This window comes from Triticum dicoccoides, chromosome 4B (assembly GCF_002162155.2).
Source record: "Triticum dicoccoides isolate Atlit2015 ecotype Zavitan chromosome 4B, WEW_v2.0, whole genome shotgun sequence".
In the NCBI taxonomy this organism is placed as follows: domain Eukaryota; kingdom Viridiplantae; phylum Streptophyta; class Magnoliopsida; order Poales; family Poaceae; genus Triticum; species Triticum dicoccoides.
In genome coordinates this window covers 358,639,719-358,648,481 of record NC_041387.1, presented here as the reverse complement: position 1 = coordinate 358,648,481, position 8,763 = coordinate 358,639,719, and positions in this window count along the sequence as shown.

The following is an 8,763-nucleotide window of genomic DNA, read 5'->3' as shown; positions in this document are numbered from 1 at the left end:
GCGAATGGCCACGTGAGCGGGATCGTCTGGAGGCCCTGCGCGGGCTGGTGGATCTGCTTGGTGTGAAACTAGCATGCTTCACAAGAGCGCACTAGCTCTGTAGCATCGTTGAGTGCGGTGGGCCAGTAGAAGCCGCTGTGTAATGCCTAGCCCACCAGGGTGCGCGACGAGGAATGATGCCCGCAGTCCCCACCGTGTATATCCGCCAGCAGCTCGAGCCCCTGTTCCCTGGAGATGCACCGCAACGAAACGTCATTGGGCCTCCTGCGATATAACTCACCATCCTTGATGAAGTACGCGGTGGCCTGACGGGCCACGTGCTTGGCGTCCTCCTGCTTCTCTGGCTGGGTCCCTTGAAGCAAGTACGCCTTGAACTCTTCGGTCTAGCACCCCTCCTGAGGCTCGAGCGCGAGCAGCAGGCGGGCTCCCGAGGGGTGACCACAAGCTAGGGAGCCCGTCTCGGGTGCCTGTGGCAAGTCCTCCTGAGGTGGTGCTGGAGTCGCGACGTGGGGGGTAACAGACCGCTTGAAGAGCCGCTCCTCAAACACCCCCGGCTCTTGAGGGAGCCTGTGAGAGGCTTTTTTGGCGATGTCGTCCGCTTCCTTGTTAGTCCCGCATGGAACGTGCTGCAGCTCCATGCCCAGGAACCGCTTATCCATTTTGCGCACCTCCTCCAGGTACGCTTCCATGTGCTCGTCCTTAGGCGTGTACTCCTTGTTGGAGGAGTTGACGAGAAGCTGAGAGTTGCCCTTGATGGTGAGGCGCTTCACTCCCAGCATGGCCGCGGCCTTGAGTCCGGCGAGCAAGCCTTCAAATTCTGCGATGTTATTGGAGACCTTCTCGCCCTGCTAAAAGCAGAGTTGCATTGTGTAATAGAGCTTGTCCATGGTGGGTGACATGAGGATGGCCCCCGCTCCTGCGCCTTGTTGCGCAAACGCCCCATCGAAGTACATGATCCATCCGTCAGGCTCTTCGTCTCCTGGCAGGAGGAAGCAGTCCTCGCCTACTCCGTGGTCGGGAGCGTCAGTCCACTTGGCCATGAAGTCCGTGAGGGCCGCGCCTGTCAGGACCCCGACTCGATGCCACATGGGTCTAGCATGTAACACCTCATATCACTTTGCGGCCTCACGCACGGTATTCCCACGGTTGTCGCCTTACCTTTGCCCGGGACCGTTTGCGCCTTTTGACACACGTATATGATAGTGTCGCTAGCACCCATATGATAAGGAGCCCGGGCTGACATGGCTAGTCGTAAACCCAAAGTGGCACTAACTTACAGGGACAGGCATCCATGACCCAGCATCGAACGTGTCGGTCATCAGCGAGTGAATCCAGGCTGTAGCACTGGGCTAGCAGGACTCCGGTGAACCGGGCTGTAGCGGGCTAACAGGACTCCGGTATTCATCGCGTGACATTTCCCCGAAGGGACAGACACAGGAACGAAGAAGGACACATGCCGGCCAGCCTAAGTGTTCCGGAGCAGTAGCAAGCTACCAAGGCTCAATGGAAACACTAGGAGACATTTCCCGGTAAGAGAGGCTACTAAAGATAAACAACTAGATGGTCAGACCCCACACATACCAAGCATTTCAATAACATACCCACAATATGCTCGATATGTGCAAATACAACATGGCATCACAACATGACTCCACGACTCAAGTATTTTATTCATTAGGCTCCGAGGAGCGAGATATTACAAACATGGGTCTCATGACCCAACAATCAGAGCATACACGTCAAAGAATAAGCGGAAGCTATCATGTCTGAGTACAGACATCTATAAATGAAAAAGGCTGAGAAGCCTGACTATCTACCAGATCCCGCCGAGAGCACAAGATCGTAGCTGAGGTAACAAGCTAAACGTCGAAGTCCACGTGGAACTACTAGTGAGACTGAAGTCTCTCTGCAAAACATAAAATAGGCAAACGTGAGTACAAATGTACCCAACAAGACTTACATCAGATCTATCTACATATGCATCATTATCAACAAGGGGGTGGAGGGGTTTGACTGCAGCAAGCCAGCTTTGACTCGGTGGCTATCCTGAACTACGACTGCAAGTAACTCTTTTGAGGTGGCGCACACGAGTCCACAAATTCACCATATCAATACACCACTATGGATCCGCTCCCGTCTCCCTACGAGAACGCCATCCATAGCACCCACGCTTATCTTGCATATTTTAGAGTATCCACTTTCACTTGTCTATGAACTGTACAAGGGGTCCACGTTTCCATATCCGAGGAATCCGGCTATTCGAATAGATAATGATAACCCTGCAGGGGTGTACTTCTTCACACACGCTTTCGCCACTTATCGCCCTGTACACGTCATGTACCTCGGCAACCTTCAAGCGGAAGCCGGGCGAGGGAGTCGGCCACGACCTGACTAACCGAACAAGTCTCTCGTCCAGGTTTATCGCCTATTCGGGTTCCATCCACAAGGAGATCCGGCCGGGGTGTCGCTCACGGCCCCAAACGATGTGAGCAGGGTTCCCAAGCCCACCATCCGGGTGCCACCTGGTACATCGTGCCACTGTGCCTAGTCTGTCCCAAGCCCACCTGTACCGGGTGCCACTTGGTAGACTACTAACACTACCTACAAACACCAGAAACTAGTTGCAACTCCTGGACAGAGATCAAGTTGATTAATAAGTCGAGAGGGGCACTTAAGCATTCCAATGTGTGGTAGTAGCTGGTCATGGATCACAAACACAGAACTCAGTTCCTGAGGACGGCTGCAATGAGACAACCCACCATGTACTCCTACATGGCCTCTCACCGCTACCTTTACCAAATCGTGTTCACACACTTAGCTCACACACAGTAGGACATGTTCACACGCCTCTGATTCATCCCCGATGAATCAGACCTGACTCAACTCTAAGCAGTAGCAGGCATGACAACAAGCATGAATGAGTAGGCACACCAGGGCTCAACCAACTCCTACTCATGCTAGTGGGTTTCATCTATTTACTGTGGCAATGACAGGTCATGCAAAGGATAAAGGGGTTCAGCTACCGCAGCAAGTAACAAATATGTCATTGTTGTCCTAATGCAGTAAAAGAGAGCAGGAGCGAGAGAGTGGGATTTTATCGGAATGAACAAGGGGGTTTTGCTTGCCTGGCACTTCTGAAGATAACATTGAGTCTTCATCAGTGTCAACGATCACGTCATCGGTATCACGTCTATCGAGAGGGGACAAATACCGGCAACACAGAAAGGAACACAATCAATGCAATGCACAATATGATGCATGATCATGACATGGAAAAATGAATGTGTTTTGAGCTAATGCAACTAGCAACAGATTAAATGAAGTTGGTTTGAATACAAGATTCAAATTCAAACTCCATATGTGATTATTCAAATGTCATTCACTTCATTTGTCCTAAACAGTAGTGATAAGTTGTTCTAACATGCATGAAAATGGTACAGATGGATTCCTTGAATTTTTCTGATAATTTTTCATATATAAATTATTTAATTTGGAGTTACGGTTGAATTTCTATGATTTTTAGAAGTTTTAGGCATTTTCTAAAATTTCAGAATTAAATTAAATCCAGAAAATGATTTAATTGCGTCAGCCTGACGCCAGCATGACGTCAGCGAGTCAACGACCAGGTCCAGGTCAAATCTGACATGCGGGGTCCACACGTCAGCGACACAGGGGCTAATCCCGCGTTGACTCGGGCTTTGACCCGCTACGGGGCCCGCTGTCAGTGTCTGTTAGGGTGCTAATGGCAACGCCACGTCAGATACGCCGGCGGTTGGACGACGGCGACGATCAGAGCGGCGGTGGCTCGCCGGAGTTGCGCCAGAGACGACGGATCGACGCGCCAGGGGCACCAGAGGATAGCCCGTGCCCGCGCGCATCTAGGGGAACCAACGGGAGGTGCGGGGGTAGACGGAGTTCGCCGGAGGCGAGGTTGTGGCGGCGGCCGGAGTTCGGCGCCGATGGAAACGAAGACACCGTGCACGGAAGGAGCTACGGTTAGCATCTACGTGTTCTACCAAAGCTCACGAACCCAACGGAGGCTCGCACGGGACCAAATGGCCACCGAAGCCTCGTCGGCGATGAGCTTGTGCGGCGGCGTACTGTCGGGGAAGAGAGGCGCGGCGGCTACGGCATGCTAGAGAGAAAACGGAGAGGGGCAGGATGATCAGGAGCTCACGTGGAGTGCAGTGGTGGCCTCGGCGTGTTCGGGGAAGCTCGGACGGCGACGAATCGACGGCGACCATCGGCGGCGGTCGAGGACGAAGACGATGGCGTGGAGGCAAAGCAGAGCTTCCCGAGGGGCTTGGCTCGGTGGGGAGGAAGAGGGGGTCGGGGCGGAGCTCGAGGGCGTGTCGGAGAGGCTTCGGAATGCCTGCGGCCGCGGTAGCGGCGTCGGCGGCAACGAGCTCCGCTCGGTCGCGGGAGGGAGAGGGAGCAGAGGGGGATAGGGACGGAGGGAGAGACGCGGGAGAGTGAGGGAGGGTCGAGGGAGCCGCGTGGCGTCTCCAGGGAGTAGCAGAGGTAAGCAGGGAGGCAGGAGGTGGCCTGGGCGTGTGCCCACGCGCTCCGGCCACGCGCCTGCGCCTACTGGCGCGAGGAGGAAGGCGACAGGGGGGGGGAAGTGGTGGGCTGGGCCGCTGCTGGCTGCACAGTGTTGGGCTGCGGGTAAGCTGAGGTAAGTTCTCTCTCTCTCCTTTTATTTTTTTCTTGTTTTATTTAATTTATTTTGCCACTGTTTTGAATTTAAAATAATTCAAACAATGCCAAAAGCTCTTCTGAAAATATTTATGCTGCTTAATGGACTTTTTCCAAAAGCACATAAAAATGCTTCAGGGTATTTGGAAATATATTCTATATAAGTTATGAATATAGTTCCAAATGCAAATAAAGTAATGATTTAAATTCAGTGCTCAAAATATTCCTCAAAAATGTTCATTATTTTTGGTTTGGTGCAAAACCCTTGCCAAAATATAACCAACATTACTTAAGGCCATTTTGAAAACATTGAATGCATTTTCCAGGGTTCTTTGCCCCTCTTTTATTTAAGTTTTTGAGGCTTCCAAAATTCCCTCAGTTCAAGTTTCAAGAATTTAAACATGATGCAAACACTAGGCAGCACCAGAAGCTAGGGATGTGACAACTCACCCCCACTAAACAAGAATCTCGTCTCGAGATTCAAGCGTAGGGTAAGATGAAGGGGAAACGCAAACTAGCACAATCTTCACGATCCAGGTTGCACTTCAAATGAACGTTGATTCGTTCACCATCATTGTCTTGAAGTCTTGCTCTGAGAAATCCTGTCAACATGACAACGAGAGGAAAGGAAAAACCCTAAAAGAATCGTTCCTCTCGAGGGTCGAACCACTCAGGATTAACTCTCGGAATGAGACATAGCAACATCTCTTGAGCTGAGAGACGAAGCACACACCCATAGGAATGGAGTGAAGCAGATGACAAGGTTTCACTAGGTAGACAACAATGCCACACCTAAGAGGGTGGTGAACAGTTGTCAACGTAGCGAGGAGTTGAGTTGCCATGGTACCACAACGAGACACCTTCGGAACCGTGACTCGTAGACATCTCCCCTTAAGTGGCAAAAAGAATTACCTTTGATTCAGAGATCATTGAAACTCTTTATGCCAGCTTAAGGCAAATCATAATCGATCATTTAGAGGGGTTCGGTAGAATGGCATACTCAAACTTGGATGATGTGGATTACCTTGTTGAGGACAACGTAATGGATGAATTTGCTTATCACCAGAAATGGAAGAGACCCATGGTAGAATGGCACATTGGCGGTGCAAGCTGGGAACAAAATGCAAATGCTGGGAATGATTCTGGTAACTGGGGAAGAACCCAACAATAGAGGGTGAATTCACTGTTTGAAAAGGTCATAGCATTGCCGAGGAAACTGAGAGCAAACCCAGTTAGTGCCAATGATAACACCTAGCGCTTGTGCGTGCTCTCAAGAACTTGAGCATTTCCATAATCATCAAGGTTTTACCAACATCCGTGTCAAGGATCCTGGCAACACAACATACCACCATGATGAACAACGATGGACGATGCAGATGCATAGGAAGATAACATCAACTCAGATTTCATCCTAGCGAGGCCAAGGAAACAAAATCTGGATGATCGACCGAGAGACATTTAGCACTCCGCTTCTAATGTTCTCCTTGATGTGCTAGTGTAATCCAATCATTGAAATGGTTTGGTAACTAGACATCAAGTAAAAGGTCGGACTTCGGGAGCAATAGAATCCATAAGGAACAGTTACGGAGATAAATTCTACGAAATCCTTATGGGGAGGTGGCCAACTTCCTCAAACAAGATACTACAATAACAGGTCTTCCGGCTGGGTGTGTTGGCCATGACATCCACTTTACTGGTTTCCGAGGGACCGATATTATAGTTTTTGGGAAATGTTCCAAACCATCATATCTGCCTGAGATTCAGATCTGGTTGGTGTCAGGATATTCCAGACTCATCGAGTCTAGGAAGAAAAATGAAAGTTTGCAACACAAATCGACGAGATGACGTTGCGAGATTCTCGGGGAATGAACTACGATAGTAAGCTCCAAAACATGAGCTGGTTCTGCTACAAACATGTGAACACGTTGTCCCAGACAAGCATGACCACGTGGTAGTCTTACAATAAAACACTACCGAGTTCTGGTTGGGAACCATCACCGTGGATAACGAAGTCCTTGCCTAAGTCATATGATTATCTCTTATGAAGGAACTTCTTCTCCTTGAACAAATCAATCAGTGGCTTGGTGTGCTCGCGACACATATGGAATGAAGGTTGCAAGTCTCCAGACCACAGAATACTTCGCACGTGTGCATGAATGATTTGGGATGATTCCAAGGAAACAAAACAATCTTCCTCGAATTCATGGCGGCAACTTGCATCATATGCACATGAATTAGGGGAAGTCACTACTTTCATCCAAACATATGCTTCATGAACGAAACACGAAGAAATGCTTACAGAAGTTTCCAACACTAGGTTGATGTTCAACATGATTCATGGGGGGAGACAAAATGCTACTGATGGGCTCAACAGCAACTCATCGGAATTTCCATATCACTGGACTTCCACCATCATGTGAGCACGGTGATAGCATTGGTCAGACCAAAGATGTAATGGTGTATGCTCGAGGGATCAACCACGAGTAGGACAACATTACGAGCATCGTTGGTACTGATTTGATTTGACGATAGCCCACACTCAAATCAAGGGATTGATAAGACAATAGGTCCAGCAACTGATCACAGGGACCAATCGATGAAGATATCATCTTCTTTCAACACACACTACACAAGAATATCCCTTTGGAACGAACTAAGTCAGGCAAGCTTTTATCTTCCAACTCTCCAAGTTGTCGTTTAGCTTAACCAACTAGCTCAGGGGTATCCAACACGGATTCTTGGAGAAAGGGTGGTTTACAATAAACCAACTTGATCACGAGCTCAACATAGCGGTCAGGTGACAACCTGGTAGTACTTCCGAGAAGATCTTCGGAAAATCACGAACCACCGATATGTTACTAAGCTCGAGAACAATCTTGCTTTTCAGGGAAAGATGATATGATCAAATGAGCGAGGACTTGACAAAATCCTAACTCATCAATCAAAGAGTGCACCAGGAAATAAGGACTAGGCAGCACGATCAATCTTAGAATGGTGATTCAATAACCAACATACTAAGAATAAAATTATTATCCTTTAACTACCAAGCAACGAGGTTGCTAGGAGTATTGATTTCACACATCACAATTCATTTGTCGGTATTCCGGTTGCATCAACACGAGGGCCGAGGAATGACTAATGATGGTGAGAAGTATCACTACGTCAAAATTCATGAGAGTTGGTGCAGTTCTCATGACAATTCTGACATAAAGGGGGTAATACTCCAAGGTAGAACAGAACCAAAAGCTGGATTGGCATTTGATCTGCGGAATACAACTACTTTGACCCAATCCTAGATATGGATGAGGTACTGGAGTTTGTTTCTCCTAGTCATTCAGGACGGAATGGCTTGACGGGCCACAAGAGTAATAGGCATCGACAAACGAACGCACGCATACTCTTGACTATCAATTGATAGACGAAGGTCAGTAGACAACTAAAGAGGGACAACTCAAAGGAACATATAACTTTCTGAGTTGTGGATGCATAAATTAGTATGTCGAACCGAGTTCAACATAATTCTTCCGGATAACCCATGCAGAAAGGTAGAACTGGAAGAGTCACGATTTATGAATGGAGAACTCCTCAAGAGTACTCTAATTGTGATCTTTTGATCCAATAAACATCTGCCATAAGCGGTTCATAGTATTTGGAAGAAGGAAATACCACGGACCTCGAGGACTATCGCAAAGTTACTAATATCCTAAAGGAACTAGCAAACACTATCAACATGAAGTAAGTAGAGTGAATCTCGGGTTCAAAGCCCAAGGAGTAGAATACCTACTACTAAGTGGCATCACGGGATGCTTTCGAGAATAAAAGCCAGAATCATCACACTGGGATCACAAAACATTGCTAGATTACTAGGTGACTCCCTAAACACCTAGGGCCATAATAGTAACTCCAACATAATGTCAAGGCAATAGAATACCCCAACTCAACAATTAGTGTGATTGAGCTGGCATAAAGGAGCATCGAAACCAGAGGAAAAGTATTTTGCAAATGCATCAGACTATTTAGAAACCTGGAATGACTCGGACAGCATAACGGCTGTAAATGCTCAGAAAA